This window comes from Xenopus tropicalis, chromosome 1 (genome assembly GCF_000004195.4).
Source record: "Xenopus tropicalis strain Nigerian chromosome 1, UCB_Xtro_10.0, whole genome shotgun sequence".
NCBI lineage: Eukaryota > Metazoa > Chordata > Amphibia > Anura > Pipidae > Xenopus > Xenopus tropicalis.
In genome coordinates this window covers 158,267,956-158,288,143 of record NC_030677.2, presented here as the reverse complement: position 1 = coordinate 158,288,143, position 20,188 = coordinate 158,267,956, and positions in this window count along the sequence as shown.

Below are 20,188 nucleotides of genomic sequence, written 5' to 3'. Positions count from 1 at the left end.
TGAAATGTAAGCAGCAAAGCAGCATAAGATATACTGTCCAGTTGTGCCACCAATAAATCTGCCAACCCTCTGGCCGCATAGCTTCAGCCTGCACACTGTCCATATTTAGGAAAATAATTTCTATGCGTGATACTACTCCACCTTTACAACCATCAGGATTATTGCATAACAAAGATTCAGGAATACCTTTATATACAGCTAAGATAACCATAAAGGCTCAAGTTAGATTACCCACTTCCTGGTGATATTTAAAGCACCTCTAAGTCCTCAAATATTTTGTTCAGAATTGTATCTACTACATGAGAATACCTACACTTAGGGGCAGATTTACTAATAAATAGTAAATAAGGTTTCAGAAATGGAATCTACTAGTTATATCCCACTGATAGGTCCTGAATCAGTATAAGAATAAACAGCAAAAATTTCAGTGGAATAAAAACAACAACATTTTTTTGGCTCAAATTAACAAAACAAAACTAACATATAAAGCATACTATACCAAACAATGGCTAGGTGCATCCCAGTCTCCTAACGCATTTCACACCACAAATTGGAAAAATTTGGATTGTAAACAAAAATTTCTGAAGATCGCAAATATCCCGAAAATGCTTACGAAAAAATCGTATTACTCACGATAATATCGTATTGGCTGACCATTGTAAACAGCGGCAGAGCCCTTCCGAATTTTTCGTGCGCCCGCACGAAAAAGTCGTGCAAGCGTAAAAAAAAATCGTCACGAATACGCTCGGAACGTTCGTATGAACGCTCCGAGCATTCGTGTCATAGTGAATCTCCCCCTTAGTATAACTATACCTAGCATAGTAGCATGGTCTTTTTTTGTACAATTAGATATTAGAAAACTAAGTTACATAGTACATAGTTACATAGGGTTGAAAAAAGACCATCAAGTTCAACCCTTCCTTACCAATCTTTACTATCACTTACATAAACTATATATACAACCACTAATACTAACTGTAGATATTAGTATCACAATAGCCTTGGATACTATGCTTGTTTAAGTACTCATCCAGGCCCCTCTTAAAGGCATTAAAAGAATCTGCCATTACCACATCACTAGGAAGGGCATTCCACAACCTCACTGCCCTCACCGTGAAAAACCACCTACGCTGCTTCAAATGGAAGCTCCGTTCCTCTAATCTAAAGGGGTGGCCTCTGGTGCGTTAATCACTATGGGAAAAAAGAACATCCCCCATCTGCCTATAATCCCCCTAATGTACTTGTACAGAGTAATCATGTCCCCTCGCAAGCGCCTCTTTTCCTGAGAAAACAACCCCAACCTCGACAGTCTCACCTCATAGCTTAAAGTTGTCCTTGCCATGGAGAGTTATATATAGAGCCCCTTTCAACTACCATGGCTCTGTCATATTATATCAGTCTTCTTGAAAATGGATTACAACACAATGTGAAGCCTTTGGGAGGTGATCAGGAATCTTGTGGCAGGCCTACTACATAAACAATGGCAAAATGGGCAAGGTTAAAACTACAAGATGGGCCAGTAACACCTGGAAAGAAGTAAATGATATACAATATAGACTTTACCCTAAATATTTTCATTAGATTCCATTCCATTAGTATAAAAAAGGCAAGCTACTGCGGTGCATTACATACACTGATGGAGAGGTAATCTGTGAACCTTTTTAGCCTCATGTGATCATGCAGTTGACACAGTCTCTGTATAAAAGTATACATATCCCTTAAGACTCTAAATATTAGCTTGTGATCCAACACATCATATGTCCCCCTGTTTTCCCAGGAAGTTCTGACTTCAAACCAATAATGAAGCTCTGTGTATGATTGAGCATTGTTCTGACTACAAAAACACAAACTTAGAAACCAGCAGAAAAAAGTTAGTATGATTTAAAGCAATAATGGAAGAGTTAATGTAAAACCTAAACCCTTTTCTTTTGAGCATTCTTAGGAGTTTGTCTATATACTTTTCCTGAGATATCAACAAGGCTTTTAATGTGACCCTGTTTCTTTTCCAGAAACTTCACCTAATTATACTTTTGTACTGAATTATTGGCTTCTTCATATTTTTTCTTTCAAGGCACTGAATATCTTGTAATGACTGCTAAGCTATATCTGGCATAGCACTAGTCACACTTCATTCTGCTATATTAGTTCTCGGAGCTTGGCATCAGCCATATTAGCAAGTAGACATAATGGCTTTTCCAAGATGGTATTTTGTTTCCATGGGCAGCGGACAGAACAGACACCATTATAATTATAATTTGTTTCAGTCGTGACCCTGTGTTTGTCTAATGTTATCTGGAAAAAGAAGCATTCTGCAATACCACAACAGAACACGACATGAAATAAATGAAAATGCTTAAATACAGATGCACATCTTGTATTAACCTACTGTATTGTGCTACCCTTTTAGATTTATTCATTTCTGAGATAATAGGCTTCCCAGAGAAGGGAGACTAAAATCCAATCTAAATAGATAGTGTGTGCTGGATTTGGAAATCATTAAAAATGTTCTTTTATTCTTGCATGGAATACAATAGGGCATGAATTATTTTAATGCACTTCCCTAGTCAGTAATAAGAGTGGGTTCTGCTCACGATACCTAACTCCTCACAGCGCAGTTAATTATCTTATTTGATTTTTATCCAACTCAAACTTCAGGGGACTTGATTTGCCATTGTAAGAGTGCAATTAAATCTATCAATGCAGTGTAAAGATCAGCAGAAAAGAAAACACACATACTTTTGCTAAATTTAAAGACAAACTTGTGATTTCCACCCACTTAGTCTTCAAAAACATATTTTATTTTCTGCTTTAAAGAAATTAGCTAAGTAAAGTGGCTGTTTGCTTTTTATAGCAAATGTGGCCTGTTTTAATGGGTTAAAATTAGAAATGAACCATCAATACAATAAGTATAATCAGCTTACTTTGATATATACACCTAAAGTGAGTCTTGCCAAATAAACATGACTTGCCAGCACTGACTTAAATGTATTACTGTGTCACAATAAGTTGTTGACAAGTTTTGTTTATTTGGAAAGACTCACTTCAGGTATATATATCTATGTGGATATAGATATAAAGTAAGCTTTTAAGTTTTTTTATTATAATACATAACGTAACATGAGCATCCCAGGAAGGCGGGGTCTATAAGAAGTAGAAACAGGGAGGAGTACACTGTGGGAGTAGAAGTGGGGAGGAGTGAAACTGTGCAATTAATGCAACAATTTAAGACTAATGTTTCTCAATGGTTAATTGCAGAAAATGTAAATATTTCATTATCAAGTGTATATAATATCATTAAAAAGATTCAGAGAATTTGGAAAAATCTCTGTACACAAGAGATGCTGAACACAGTGGGAAACATGCCCCTGTCCCACCTTTTGAAACATGTTGCTGCATCAAATTCAAAATGAGCATATATTTTTTTAGAAAACAATAACATTTGTCAGTTTCAACATTTGTTACATTGTCTTTGATCTATTTTAAACCCTAGATATTTATTTGCAAACCATCCCATTCTCTTTTAACTTCTACTTTTCACAAAAAAAAGCCACCCCTTTGCTCCATATCTTTGTTCATTCATTTGGACTTGATAGATATGTCTTTATTAAATATAACTACTTTTCCTGTCTTGTTGAAATCCCCACACGTTTCTTACAACTTTTATACAGCACACAGTACCTTGCACCCACCACTTGTTTCCATTCACTTGAACATCATCATTCTCCGCAATGTTAAAGCTTCTGCAGATCCATCTTATTTTCAGCTACCTTCATTTTCACACAGTGCTCAAATTTTCTAAAACTTTCTAAAAATGTAACCTTGTATACCTCGCCAAATCTTACCTCTTTAATCCATGCTAGTGGTGCTTCACGAGTCACAATTCTCTTGTGCCATGTCTGCATTGACATCCCTTTAATAAATGTTTAAAAAATTGTCCATTCAAAATAAAATAATTTGCACAAAAAAAGAAATTGCTTTCATAAGATACAAAGGGGCTGATTTACTAATCCACGAATTCGAATCCGAATGGGAAAAATTTGGATTGGAAACGAACATTTTGTGACTTTTTCGTATTTTCTTCGAATTTTTCATCGTCGTTACGACTTTTTCGCAAATTGTTGCGACTTTTTCATAGCCGTTACGACTTGCGCAAATTGTCGCGACTTTTTCGTAGCCGTTACAATTTGCTCGTATATTGTCGCGACTTTTTCGTATTGAGTGCTTGTAAACGGCGGGCAAAACTTTCAGCATGATTTTGGAAGCCTCCCATAGGACTCAATGGCACTCTGCAGCTCCAACCTGGCCCAAGGAAAGTCTCCCATAGGGCTCAATGGCACTCTGCAGCTCCAACCCGGCCCAAGGAAAGTCTCCCATAGGGCTCAATGGCACTCTGCAGCTCCAACCTGGCCCAAGGAAAGCCTCCCATAGGGCTCAATGGCACTCTGCAGCTCCAACCTGGCCCAAGGAAAGTCTCCCATAGGGCTCAATGGCACTCTGCAGCTCCAACCTGGCCCAAGGAAAGTCTCCCATAGGGCTCAATGGCACTCTGCAGCTCCAACCTGGCCCAAGGAAAGTCACGATACTGAAGCTTGAATGAATCCGAAACTTTCGTACTCGGCGCGATGGCTACGAAAAAGTCGCGACAATTCGTGCAAGTTGTAACGCTACGAAAAAGTCGCGAAAATTTCCGGAAAAATCACAAAATACCGATCATTACGAAAAAAAACGCATTCGGACGCTTTTCGGACGTTCGTGGATTAGTAAATGTGCCCCATAGTGTAGGTAAAGTTGTGCTGTAGAGGTACCTTTCAGTTATTTTCAGATGCTAATTGGATTATACCTAAGCCAGAACTGGTGGGACATAAACATAAATCCATTCTGTACTATTAATATTCAAGTATAACAAACACAGATGATCCAAATCCTAAAACAAAACCCATATCTCTCACACAGCAGAGCATGAAATAGAATTCGAGGATTTGCATTACTTGAATTATTATATTACATTACATGTAATAATCACCCACTGGAAATAAAATGTAGCTATAAACCTGTTTCCGTAAAGAACTTGCTAAGAAAATGATCTGTTTTTAATGATCACTTGGAGATCAAGGGTCACAAAGTTGACATACCTGACCTAAATTCATAACTGCCTCCTGAATCTAGAATTTTGCTGCAAAAAGAGGGCACTGAACTATTTTTATGCTGTGTTTCCATTCCTGTTGCCGATTGCCATTGGTGATTTTTTTTTTAACAATCACCAAGAGATCAAGGGTCACAAATTTGACATATCTGACCTAAATTCTTAACTGCCTCCTGAATCTAGAATTCCACTGCAAAAAGAGGGCACTGAACTATTTTTATGCTGTATTCATTCCTGTTGCCATATTGCATAGAAAATAATGTGTCTTGGAGTGCTGTGTCACATGATCTTCTGCAGCCCATGTAATTCAAGTACATTCAGCTAAAATGTGTGGGCAAAAGTGCTGCTCAGAATAAGTTGGAGTAAAGGTGGCCATACACGGGCCGATTTTTTACTTACAAATGACCGATTCCCGAACAATCCGATGCTATCGTTAAGTTATCGTATAGTTGGTGGTGTACGAACGATCGTCGGCCCACTAAACGAGCCGACATTATCGTCCCCAAAATCGATCGGCCAGGTTTAAAAATTTTGGTCGTTTAACGATAAAATCTGCCAGTTGGTGTGAGTGTCAGACATTTGTCTTTCAACGATTGTTCTCTGCGCATGTCACGATTGCCAGCAGCGGAAGTCAACGACATTCGATCGTACGTAGATGTACGATCGTACGTATTTTACGATAATGATGCGACGAAATCTTTCCCGAATTATCGTTGCCCGTGGATGGCATATCGTATGGGAACTCGATCGCCATACGATCGTTTGTCGATATAATCGTTCATCGCACAACGAGCGAAATCGCCTCGTGTATGGCCACCTTAAGTGATGGTGAGAAAAGGCAAAGTACCAACTTCTGAACATACGTTCTTATTTTCATTAACATTTACCTAAGCCTCCTTTTACTGTTTAGAAATATTTGCATTAGGCATTTAAATACACTATTCATCTCTGTCTACAAATTATGATAGTGAACAAGAAATAATTAGCTCACTAACAATGAACTGCAAAGTTATCAGGCTCTGAATACAGAGAGCGCCTTTGTTGCCAGTTGCCTTAGCCACAATAGAGCTAAACGCCAACTGTGTCTGAACGAGTTACATGTTGCTTTAGAGCCTGTAAATACACTGAATAAAAGGGCAAGAAAATTGTTTTCAAGATATTTTTGGAAAATAATTTTATTTCTTTTGAATAGTTCAAAGACTGATTGATTACTTTTCTTGCCTAAAGTTTTGCCAAGCTCAAATTGCTTGGGAATTAATCATACAGTTACTAAATCCATCTGTCAAGTTCTGTTTCACTTTCAGATCTGCCCTATCTTAGAATAGAATGTGTTCTTGAAAGTTCTTTTAAACACCTTTATCCAAGCTGTAGCAATAAGATGTACAGCAGTAAAAGAAAGTTTTTTTCCCAGCATGCAGTGCAATGTAATTAATAAAAATGTAATATCAAGGTTAAAGATAAATAAAGCATTATTACACCAGTCACCCTGCTATAGTTCAACAATATTCAAATGGCATTCTCATCTCTAACTCTTACCCTCAGTCTGGACTCCCCATTTATTGGTTTTGGATCCCTCTACTGTCCAATTTGTTGTTCTATGTTGGCTTTGAACTTGACCTGGTACTTTTCAGCATTCTGCCCTTACCTCTGTGGTACAGAAGGAAGCTGTAGGTAATGGCTTACTTTGTACTGAAATCTATCTATTCAAATATGTGTCCCAGTTTCTGCCAATTGCTCCCAGCTGCTCTGTATTAACAGTTGCAGCTCTTTTCCTAGCAGAGACTGCCTATGTCTATGAAAACCCTTCTTTGCACTAAACCCTTACCTGTCCTGGGTGGCAAGCATTTGTCGTGCCTATGCCCCAGTCTGTCTTCCTTTTTGGGCCCAACTCAAAAAACTGCAACTAGTGGCCCCTGAAACTCCATAGACCCCGGCCAAGCTTAGTGATCTATTTCACTGGCCTAGCATTTTGCCCTCCAGTGAAATAGACTTAATAGACTTTACATGTCTTGTCTTCAAAGCTTTCAGGTGATGCTTTGGATGCAGTTATACTACATCTATAGAATGCAGTGAACATTAATATAGGAAGTCTCCCAGAATTTTCACAGCCTGCATGAAAGCCACATTGCAGTGGTTACTTAACATTAAGTCATCTTCGATTGCCTGAACAGTATAAATTATCCTGGCTTGCACCTTTTGTTCCTTTTATAAGGTCCTGCTAGTTATATACATTTTTTCCAACAGATCATTATAGATGAAGTTTTTCAAAGCTATTAGTGATCAAAAAGAAACAGTAGGCAGCTATATGTATACTATGCATACTGTATAAAGAAATGATATCCTTCTCTGTGACAGTATTAGTGCTGATGGTTCAAAGCACCAGAACACAGCCAGCCACTTACCCCCTTGAGTGGTATCTAACATTATCAGTGATTCACATGACAACATGCACTCCCCACAGTGGATTGATGGCTGACTGCAAGCATACACAGGTATGGGACCTGTTATCCAGAATGCTCAGGTTTCCAGATAAGGGATCTTTCTATTATTTGGATCTCATACTTTGTCTACTAAAATAATTTAAACATTACATAAACCAAATAGAGTTGTTTTGTCTCCAATAAAGATTAATTATATCTTAGTTGCATCAAGTACAAGGTACTGTTTTATTATTACATAGAAAAAGGAAATAATTTTTAAACATTTGAATTATTTGAATTATTTCATCATTATTATTTTGATGAGAGATGAGTTTCCAGAGATTTCTGGATAATGGGTTTCCAGATAACGAATCCTATTCCTGTAATTTAGGAATAGTAGGTCAGGAAGGGAGCTAAAAATTGGCATGCTGTTTACTCCTTGCTGTGTTTTATGCTATTAATTGCAAAGCCAATGCAAACCAGCAGAAATAGAAATGTCTGCATTCATTTCAAAGAAATAGAAGATCAGTATGAAAACATAATCTTATAAGCTAGGTTACTCTTCTCTAAGGAACAAATATAAGATGTTATACAACTACAAAGGAGCCAGCCAATGAAGCACAGCTTTGCAGTTTAACAGGATTAGCGTATACAGCCCTCGCAGGACCAAAGTGTGATTTCTGACTTCGTTTTTTAAAAAGAAGGGTGAAAAATATAAATTGCAGTCAGTATAGCGAAAACGTGACTATAGATTTCCAATGGAATCACTTAACAGAGTAAGGTGCTAGATCCAATAAGCAATAAACATTAAACTGCAGCCTTTTAATTGCTTGAGCCCAACTAAGCCGAGACGATGTTATGTATTTGGGCTTATTTTGTACGAAGAATAAAATCCAAAACTACTTTTTGTAAAGTTAAAAATAGCACATCGAGGAGCTTCCTTGGAAAATTCATAAATGTAATCACTTCATTGCTGCAGAAAAGCAGGAAAAAAGAAAAAGAAAATCACTTACACTTCACTGCAATTAAATTGTTTTTGAAATACGTGACACAAACCACTATTTCCCTAAGGGCTATGAAGTCAAAGGTTAAGGGTGTGCTTTTTTAATTTATGATGTAGAATCACTAGTTTGCATTTTAAGTAAATACTGTGAATCACAGCTAATGGCATGACCCAAATTATGAAACCCTTGACTAAGGGTTCATTGCAACATCAATGTAGCAGTACAGATATGGGATCCATTATCTGATATCCAAGACAAAAAGGAACACCAAGAGCCCCAATAGTGTAATATGTTTTTACAAGGAGTAATGGTAGAATAAACAAATAAATACTCACAAGCCAGGGTTACCAATAGGCAACCACTGTATAGGCAGGTGGGGAGATTGTCCTGACCCCACTCAGGAATAAGAAGTCGCTCTCTCCTCCAGGCAGACACCAGCAAAAGTGGTAATTTTCAGTAATAGTTTATTCACAACAATATTGCAACGCGTTTCGCAGGCATTTCCTGCTTCATCAGGCAATGTAGAATAAGCACAAAAAAAACAGTGTCTTTGTAGCAATATTGTTGTGAATAAACTATTACTGAAAATTACCACTTTTGTTGGTGTCTGCCTGGAGGAGGTAAGCTTACTACTACCTCCTCTGAATTACCCATTGGGTTTTTAAGTGTTTTTAGCTAATTTTATCCTTTTGGCGCCTCTGTTTTGTCTTATCACTATACCGAGTCCACCCCGAGTGGAGGGGTGTCATCCCCATTTTTCTTCCTTCTACAGAGAGCGACTTCTTATTCCTGAGTGGGGTCAGGACAATCTCCCCACCTGCCTATACAGTGGTTGCCTATTGGTAACCCTGGCTTGTGAGTATTTATTTGTTTATTCTACCATTACTCCTTGTAAAAACATATTACACTATTGGGGCTCTTGGTGTTCCTTTTTGTCTTCATTATCTGATATCCAGTAATCCAAAATGCTCAGAACTACAGGAAGGTCATCTCCCATAGACTCATGTAACACCTATTTGGCTATAAAATGGCCAACCCAGGCTAGTAGCGTGCTGTAGAGCATGTGTTACATGCGACCTTAATGCACAGGAGTGGGCCTCCGCTATTGGGAGGTATTGATGGAGCTGAGGGTGTAGTTGAACTATAACTAGGTAGAGCGTGTGTGGTGCAGATGGAATAATGGACGCCAGAAAGGTTCTTGCTCATGAACTATGATACACTTTATTGGACAAAGGCACAACTTTATAGTGCAGCAGGGTATACTCACAGACACAGCAGTGTATGATGTGTAGTCACCGTGGATAATACAAAGGTGACACTTAGGCACAGAATAACCCACTTGGAGGATGCACAGAGGATTAGTTGACACCTGAGATATAGACCTTTCAGAAGGGAGTGTTCCGGCCGACTGTGGTCCAGGGGAGAGCTCCTAACACTGGTACCTGGCGTCTAATAAAACCGGTCCCTAAAGAACGACTACAGAGCCGGGGTGGACTAAACCCTTTGTTACAACTCCTGGTTGGGGCTATTGACTGCCCTTGCTAAATAAGCTAACTACTCTCACCACTTCTAGAGGGTGCTATAAGTAAAACTGTCTGTGCTGGCTAGTTCTCATTCACGGGGCCCTGTCCCCGACTTATAAACTGGCAGTTCTCTTTACTGAGACCGTGTGTCTCAGGCCCGATGACATGCAGCCTGAGAGAACAGCAGCCAAAGAGGAAGACACTTCCTTGTGCCAGACACTATATAGTCTGCACAAGGGGAGTGGTCAACCTGGGCTAAACCTATAGGGGGTAGCCTAATACTGAAATCTGAGTGTAGAGGGCTCTGCCCTATTACAACACAGGTAACATAAAGGTAAGGGATAACACCATAGGGAGCTTAACCCTATGGGTCCCTACATTCACCCGGGGGAAGAATCCATTCCGACCCGGCAATGGCAAATAACATTAAGTACACATTTCAAGCAATAACAATAGTGCATTGATTTAGTGCAAAAATACAGTACCCATACATCCATTTCTGATACCCTCTCCTGAGGAGTATCTGGTACATTGGATATCTGCAAGAAAAAGATTAGGCACATACAGCAACTTGTTTAATCATATACACTTTGAGTGTCCTGTAGGATCACCCCAGTGCACACATGGGAATTTCCCAGGCACTTTCTTAGCTGTAACAGAATTTTTGATTTAAACAAAATATTAACTGTTTCGTTGCTAGTTACGTTACTGTAAACCATATACAATCATGAGTGTCATAATAGATCACTCAGGCACTTTACTTATAGATCCATGACATACCATCTGACTCTGCAACAGAGGTATGACAGGCACAATACTTAGAATTCTTGAGTCACCTTCCTGCCCCTAAACAGTGGTGCTCAGGTACACACTTAGGTATCCTTGATATACCACCTGTAACCTGCAACAGGGATATAATAGATACACTTACACATGAGGACGATCCTGCCTTCACTCAGGGGTCCCCAGGCACATGCTTGGCTGTAAAGAAATTGTTATTGGGCACAATTTAAACTGTAATACATCCCCACCCATAAACTTTATTTAGTCCAGGCCTTCCACCCCCAACCCAGTGTTCATGGATGTCTCGACATGCACTTCGTGGTGTGGATCAGGCAATGAAGTAGAAGTTGTAGTGGGATGGGGCGCAGCAGTCTTTGTTTGTTCACCCAACTTTTTACAAACTTTACAGTCTCTCCTGAAGGAATGTGGAGAGTTCCAAACTTAAAATAACACAAATCCACCACTGTGGATAAACTGAAGATGATCCAACTGTGTGGATATAACAAGTATTGGGTCACATCTTATGCAGCAATACGGCAGTCTTTAAGCCTGTGCCCAATTTGGTGGGTGTTGCCCCTTAACTTCAGGGGAAACCAAACCCACCTCCCACCCGGGGGAAAATCCCATCAAATGAAGGGAAAATATACCTGAATCCGGCATGGGGTTTTCTCAGTGCATATTGCGCTCGTACTTAGCTTTTGTGACTTCATAAGAAACGTAGTAAGCCGGGTGTGGCTTATCAATTCGGCCTCCACTGGGGAGGTCTGAGCTAAGTGCGAAATTTCTTTCCTCTTGATACTTTCCACATGACTTAACACCATGTTTTAGGATGGTACGCCCGAACCACCACTCCTGGGCAATATCATAGAGGTAGTCGACATCCCTGTGTCTTCTCTCGGGATCCTTTTTAAAAACTCCTCCCAGTCCCAACTTCTCCCTGTGGACAAGCTCTCCATACAGCCACTCGTCGACATGCTTGGTGACCTCATCATACACCCACTCCGGGGCATATGGCATGTAATAGCCCCATTTTTCATACACCTGGGTATTGATAAGGCGTTGCACTCTTGAAACTGACCTGAATTTTTCAGAATCAGCTCTCCCCGGAGCCACCCAGCAGGACGTATCTTTGCTGAAAGCATACGGTGGTGGCGGTGTACAGGGCCACTCTGGAGGCAAACTCTGCGCCTTCCCTTTAGGAGTGGAATCAGTAGGAGGCATAGTAGATTGGAATTTATACTCTTCCTCTGGCAAGGAGCATTTTGGTAGGGGCCCAAAGTCCATTACAGCCCAATTAGGTCTTGGGTATCTACGCCGGGTAGAACTACCCAACAGCATACCACTCCCTGTGGATGATACTGTACTCTTTTCCTCCTGGCTCTCAGACTTAGCCCTTCCTCTCCCTCTCATTATCTCCAGTAGCCTTTGTATGGCTGGATCAATAGGGGTATTGGGGTCTGAACGAGCAACAGTAGGTGGTTTAGCTTTCTCAGTTGGTGCTAAGGATATAGCAGCCATACCTGCGCCCAGCTCCCCACTTTCGGAGGAATGTGATGAGGATAATAATATGTCCCCTGAGGTTCCCTCAGAGGTCGGTGTAGGGACCTCTGGTTTCTGGACCGGGGCGGGTACAGGAGTTGCAGGCCTTGTTGAGCCTGGTGAAATACTGGTACCCTTATCATAGGAAGATACTTGTGGTTTTACTAGTGGCTCAGTCCAGCAGCGGGTCTTACAGAAAGGGCATCTGGCTTCCAGATCCCTCCACGCTTGGGATATTTCTGTATAGCATCCCCCACAATAGGCCTCTACCCATTTGGACCCGTCTTCCTCATAACGCTCCCCAAAGGTACCTAGCCAGGTATACCGCTGCGGGGGAACAATTTCAGGCACATTTTCAAATGCCTCTGGTGTCAGTTGGCGGGGTGTAGATGCATCCGCCATTTTAGCAGATAGTGGTTTAATATCCACAAAATATTTTACACTGCAACCGCAGCAATGAAATTCAGAGTCCCGCAGTAGCTGGGCCCACAGTTCTATAGCAGCCCGCAGACGCCTCCGGGGGTCTATGGTTCAATATAATGCTCCTTACTGCAGCCGCAGCAATGGGAGCAACACTTCCCACTATGTTATCAAACCCAGATCGCAGCCGCGTGTACTAGGTCTCACTGGGGTAAGTGAAAAACGCAGGTGCCGGTTTATCCGGTTGATATAACAAGCCGGCCGGCTGGATAATAGTAGTGGTCCCACAGCCGTGGGATACTCACAGTCCTCCGGTGTGCTCTAGGCCGCAGCCGCAGGTCCCAGTCGCACCCGGTACATCTCAGAACCGTAGCAGTCTTCCCGCAGCCGCAGGTCAGATTAGGTATGCTGAGATCAACAGGTATTATTAGTCGTGGAGTTCCGGTCAGATTTTCCAGGCCGCAGCCGCAGGCTCTGGTGAGATCCGGTACCACGCTGCCAGTCGCCAATGGATCCCTCTGCAGCCGCAGTGTCGGGTAGGCAATGCTGGTTTGATTTCTTAGAAAACTGTAGTTGTAGCAGCCGCTTACAAACACAGTCACTCACTAGGGCACAAGAGCTGTCTAGCGCACCTCTCACTCTCTCAAGTGCGAGTCGTAAGATGGCCGCCGTGACGTCAGCTCCTGCCCCCCTCCCCGGTGAAGTCTCGTAAACAAGTCACTTCACACGAGATTTCAGCAAAAAGAGCGCCAAACTAGTAATGATGATTGACAGTGGCGCTAGCCAATGGGAATACTCGGGGAACCTTTCAAGCCCGAACCCACGGCCAATTACAGATTAGAATTTACGAGCAGGACTGCAGGCGCCTTTTGCCTATCGCGTCCGGCAGTGCCTGTCAGGGAAATTTAAAGACACACACACAGCAGCTCAGTCCCTCAAGGCCATGGCTCCGGATTACATAAATTGCATATTTCAATACAAAAAGCACGTTGGGCGCCAAATGTAACACCTATTTGGCTATAAAATGGCCAACCCAGGCTAGTAGCGTGCTGTAGAGCATGTGTTACATGCGACCTTAATGCACAGGAGTGGGCCTCCGCTATTGGGAGGTATTGATGGAGCTGAGGGTGTAGTTGAACTATAACTAGGTAGAGCGTGTGTGGTGCAGATGGAATAATGGACGCCAGAAAGGTTCTTGCTCATGAACTATGATACACTTTATTGGACAAAGGCACAACTTTATAGTGCAGCAGGGTATACTCACAGACACAGCAGTGTATGATGTGTAGTCACCGTGGATAATACAAAGGTGACACTTAGGCACAGAATAACCCACTTGGAGGATGCACAGAGGATTAGTTGACACCTGAGATATAGACCTTTCAGAAGGGAGTGTTCCGGCCGACTGTGGTCCAGGGGAGAGCTCCTAACACTGGTACCTGGCGTCTAATAAAACCGGTCCCTAAAGAACGACTACAGAGCCGGGGTGGACTAAACCCTTTGTTACAACTCCTGGTTGGGGCTATTGACTGCCCTTGCTAAATAAGCTAACTACTCTCACCACTTCTAGAGGGTGCTATAAGTAAAACTGTCTGTGCTGGCTAGTTCTCATTCACGGGGCCCTGTCCCCGACTTATAAACTGGCAGTTCTCTTTACTGAGACCGTGTGTCTCAGGCCCGATGACATGCAGCCTGAGAGAACAGCAGCCAAAGAGGAAGACACTTCCTTGTGCCAGACACTATATAGTCTGCACAAGGGGAGTGGTCAACCTGGGCTAAACCTATAGGGGGTAGCCTAATACTGAAATCTGAGTGTAGAGGGCTCTGCCCTATTACAACACAGGTAACATAAAGGTAAGGGATAACACCATAGGGAGCTTAACCCTATGGGTCCCTACACTCAGTTTTAAGCAAATAATTCAACATTCTAAATATGATTTTCGTTTTTCCATTTAACAATAAAACAGTACCTTGTTCTTTATCCCAACCAAGATATACTGTAATTATTCCTTATTAATGGCAAAACAATCCTTTTGGGTTTATTTAAATTATTTTTTAGTAGACTTAGGGGCGCATTTATCAAAGTACGATTGTTTCCGAATACAAAAAATTAGTTTTTTTCTAATTTATAGAACTGTGTGTATTTTCTGTGTGTTTTTTTAAATTAATTTGCAAGACTTTATCGTACTGTGCGACAAAATCGTATTTATCGCAACAAGTATGAAAGTTTTGGATTCATTAAAGCTTTGTTATTGTGGCTTTCCTTTGGCCAGGTTGGAGATGCAGAGTGCCAATGAGTCCTATGGGAGGCTTCCAAAAACATGCACAGAAGAATCAAAAGCAGAAAGCTTTTCCTGCCGTTTACGATCGTTGGGATACGAAAATTTTGCGACTTTCGGATCGCCACAAATTATCGTATCTAATCTGAATTTTACCCATTTTGGGATTCAAACTCGTACTTTGATGAATCTGCCCCTTAAGGTATGGATATACATATTACAGAAAGACCCCTTATCCAAAAAACCCAGGTTCCAAGCATTCTGGATAACAGGTCCCATACCAACAAATTAACAAAGCATTACTACCAACCACCTGGCAATGAGGCTGATGACAGCAGTGGACAGGAAAAAAAACCTAGCCCAATATAAAACCCATGTCAGAAATCCTTTAGAGTATTGAATACTATCTAAACTATATTGAAAAACAAATTAGGTAACAATGATAAAGCAACAAGGTAGAAAAAACTGCTAAAAAATTGTTTATTTTTCAAACAACATGTTTTGAGTCTTTGAATAATTTTTTCTGCCTTTATGCTCTATCCTTGTTACCTTATTTGTTTTTCACTGGAATTCACACCTGTGGCAGAGGTGCATACAAGGATTTGGCTGAATGACATTGCTTTTTTTTAAGAGTACCAGTCACCTCATAACTGTAACGATGAACAAATAGAAGGCTGATATAAGTCATTCAGCTGCTCAGCCCCTACCCCATGCACTGAATGGAAAGGGATGCCCTAAGAGCAATCATTTTTTCACACACAATTAGCCATAGAAAAACGCCAGCAGAGAATGAGAGGGACATTAAACAGACAGATTTAATGTCTTACCCCAACAATATACTGTATCTAGTTTTCCACTAACACTATATGAAAAAGGACATACAATACATGTAACACCCCATCAGATTATTCTGTGTATATATCATTTAGGACATCATTAAGTTTCTAAAGTTATCCGGGTAAAAGTGTTTAATTAAGAATGATCTCAGGATGTTTGTTGGTAGGTAGTTAGGTAGGCATTTTGTTCATGGTTGCCGTTTCAGCAAACCTACAAAACATGAAGATATTTTATTCATATCAAGATTGGATTCCAGAATTCTTAGATGTGCCATGAATTTTGTATTGTCCCAGCCTGTCCTTTTTATACCCCATGTCCCATCTGTACCAAGAAGCATGATTCCTTTTCCAAGCATCTACCATGTTTTTCTAGTTTGGTTTTGTTGTTTTTTTGCTCCATAAATGACACAAATATATGTGAGGGTTAGTTTCCCATAATAATTTAAACACAGACTCTTCCTGGGGGAATATATAGGGTTCTCTTGATTGTGTTTGTTCTATATTAGTCTAAGATAGTGTTTCAATGGATTTAGAAACTGAAAGCAAGACAATCCATCTATATAGTTAAATCGTTATTTCACATATTGACTTTTTAAGGAAAAAAAAACAAGCAGAACTTGGTAATAACAAAGCTGGCACAGCATCTATCATCACAGTAACAAAAGATGCAGCCAGCATGTAGCAAGCTGGAGAATTAGAATAAACAAACAGGGAAAACACTGGGATTTTACTAAACACCCTGTTTGTTTTGCTATGATGATCATTTTGCTTTGTTTTGTTCATGGATTATTTTCTTTTGTGCGTTCAAGGGTAATGGCATGCGGAGAGATTTGTCGATTGCGGTTAAATCATGACTACCACAGGTGACAAATCTCCCTGAAATGCTTTCCTACCGTCTAGCTACCGAATAGCTAGTGGGAAAGTAAACGTAGTGCTTCATTTTCCGAAGATTCCTCAAATTTCCCCGCCAGGGCCACAGGCCACACAAAGGCAGCTGTTTGTTTCTAGATTGGCCAGTTGGTAAATCAGATTTATGTTGGCCTGTGATAGCCTCCCAGATGGATATCAGACTCTCTCAGCTATCAGTTAAACAGAATAAAATATTCTATTTGCATCAGACTGTTGAACAGCCTGTGTGGGTCCCCATGCAGATTTGATGGCCCAAAGGCTAATTGATCAGATCAGCCCAGTTTGGCCCTCCATATGAAAGGGCTAATAGAGATAAGATCTGCTCACATCTACTTATTGCTAGCTTAAGTTGCTACTGAAAGAATGGTTGTAATAGCCAACTTGACACTGATAAGTTAAGCTGGCCACCAAATGAGTGGATATTTCACTGATATGCCCTTCTTGAGGTGGGCAATATTGGGCTGATTGGATTGTTTGACGCTGTCCTCAATTTGACAGTAAATATTTATACATATTTATATTTCATTACACAGATACATAGCCCAGCCCTAGTATATTTGCAAATAAATAGCAATAATGAATCAGAAATTGATCTGGCACTTCCAGAATTATGAGATCACAGGAGGATTCCTTGTTAGGTACATTATGGCAGCCAGAGTATTAGTTATGCATACCTGTTAGCTTGCACTTAGCGTAGCTTGCAATTTTTAAAAACAGTACATGTTCAGCTGTTCCAGCCCATTAGTAAAGGAACAATAAAGCACATGCTGAATATTGATTTTAGGCAATTACATCCCAAATTAAGCAAGTTTTGCTATTTATGTCTGTAGCTCTTTTTTATGAGGTCAATGAAAATAGTAAATAGAAATAATGCTTGACAACTTTGAGTTGTTTTGTTGGATGAAAAATACTAAAGGAGTATATTTGCCCCAAAGTTTTCAATCATGGAATCTAAAAACACAAAGAACCGGTCTGAGAAAGAGAAAATGTATCCACCTGTTTTCTGAACCATTGCTGTGGGTGATGGAAAGGACTTGGCATCGAAACTCCCATGTGCAAGTGAACAAAATCCAGTAACGTTGTGAAAAATGTATTTAGTGGCAGAAATGATTATACAACCAATGGTTTGAGAACTAGATATCATCTTGTTCGTGATTGACATAATCAAAAGCAAGCACCGCACATAAGCTTTAATGATGATGCATTCTGCATACAATGGCATGTTATAGTAGGTGCAGATTACCATATTTACTAGCATTTTATTCTCATCCAATGAACTTTAAAGAAAACAACTTAAGCTGAAGAAGCACAAAAACTGTTTATGTGAGCTATTATTTCGATTGCTCTGCTCATTCATCCAGTTCTTAGCTACAAACTTACCATACTCTGCTGATTTCAAAGGCTGGTGGATTTTAATTAAATTTAGTAATGACTTTACACTGGAGTCAGTGAAGTGAAGATACAAAAATATGTAGTTTTGAAATAAACCAATAACATGCTAATACCTTAGAATGTTCTGTAAAGCTTATATCTTATTATGACCTATTGCATTCACGGTATGAAATTTCCGATTTAGTTGCATTACAACACTAAGGGGGGATTTACTAAAACTCATTGTTTTGGATTTATATTTGTTTGAAAAAACTCATTTCCAAATATGGCAGTCATTTATGAAGAGATCTGAACTAAAAAATCACGGACAAAAAGTAGCTGAAAAGTCACACAAACCTCGACTTTTTCAACTTCAACAATAACTTCAACAACTTCAACAATAACTGCAACATTTTTGTATTGTCACACAAAAATAAGAGAACCTCTAAATCCACAAAGCAAAGAAAGATCTTCCATTTGTAAAAGGGACATATGTCATTGACTTCTACATGATGTTGACAGGTCTAAGTATTTTTGAGTATTGAGTATTTTTGAGTATTTTTGAATTCAGAATTTTGGCAGTTTTGTTAAAAATAAATTTCTTCTATTATAGTTTTATTCTAGCATATGTTGGTGCTTAGCCCCCTCTAAGAGCTCCAAAAGGCTAGTGAGGCAGGACTTTTTTCTACAGGGAAGGGTACGGCCATAGTAGTGTCATAAAAAGATCCCTAACAAGGTATTTCTACACCTAGATGCAGTCATTGTTTTAATTGACAGGATTCATCAAAGTTGATTGTGTCCAAAGCTGCTCCTTGCATTTGACAGTTGCATCTGTCCCACCTCCTTTTTCACCTATTGATGTAAGGAAATCCTGGACCTACCACCTCAAAGGTGATGGTTAACCTACAGTGACCATCCAATTTGCTGTGAAATGCAATTGCATTCATTTTGACATATTGGGTCAGGTAGAACTTCACTTTGCAGTTGCAGTTAAGTGGAAATATAGGGGGGAATGCTGCATTGTGGGTACAAGTATGGCAAATTGTGCCTGACATTGCAATTTGTGCCCTGCACTTGTGGTTGTTAATGACCCTTTATATACAGTACATTATATTACAGTGCCACCTGGGTATACAACACTTGATTACAAAGGAAAAGGGCAATTAATCTGTATGGTAAAAATATGTACACTTAGATACAGTTATGTCAGTTCATTATAGTGAAATGATTACAGTCTTTTGGGTGCCCTTGGAACTACAGTTTTTTCTCAGTAATGACATCATAGACTGTTTCTGTCTCCTTGACACTAATTCATTCCTGCACTGCAAGCAATTAGACTTTGCCACGAGGGTCTAGGTTTGGCAATAGTCATGTCTCTGTACATAACTGAAAAGCTGAATATTTTCTATATATATTTACAAGTCATTTCTAAAGGGTACTCAACATAGTCTTTGCCCTTGGCCATGAGGTTGCTACTGGCAAGCTACTAAAGTTTCATTTGTAAACTATTTTTAGTCCCCATTCTGTACGTATAGCTCTATTCATTTTGTCCTGGAGAGTTTATTATTTATTCTGTAGATCTTACTGAAATCATGAAATCAAGAAATGATAAATGTCTGATGTTCTACTGCTTATAATTTCAGTTGGAATTGTATTGCACTACGGAAGAACACTGGGACCAGCAAAATATATGCATATATACTTTGAAGCTAGGACCTAGTGGCCCAAGGGTTGTTGCATGGCTGGTACAGGGATGCATTGCACCCAATGTGCTACACCTTGTACCTTGTTATAATAAAGCTAAGAAAGGTTGAGGAACCAAAACCTGGAAAGTTTTCTGACCTAGTGAAAATAAATACAAATGTGAGAGCAGTAATATTGGTGGTACATTGAATAATAAATGCATAAAAACAAAGATTAACATTTATACATACAGTTTTGGGCATAATTTCTAAAGTCAC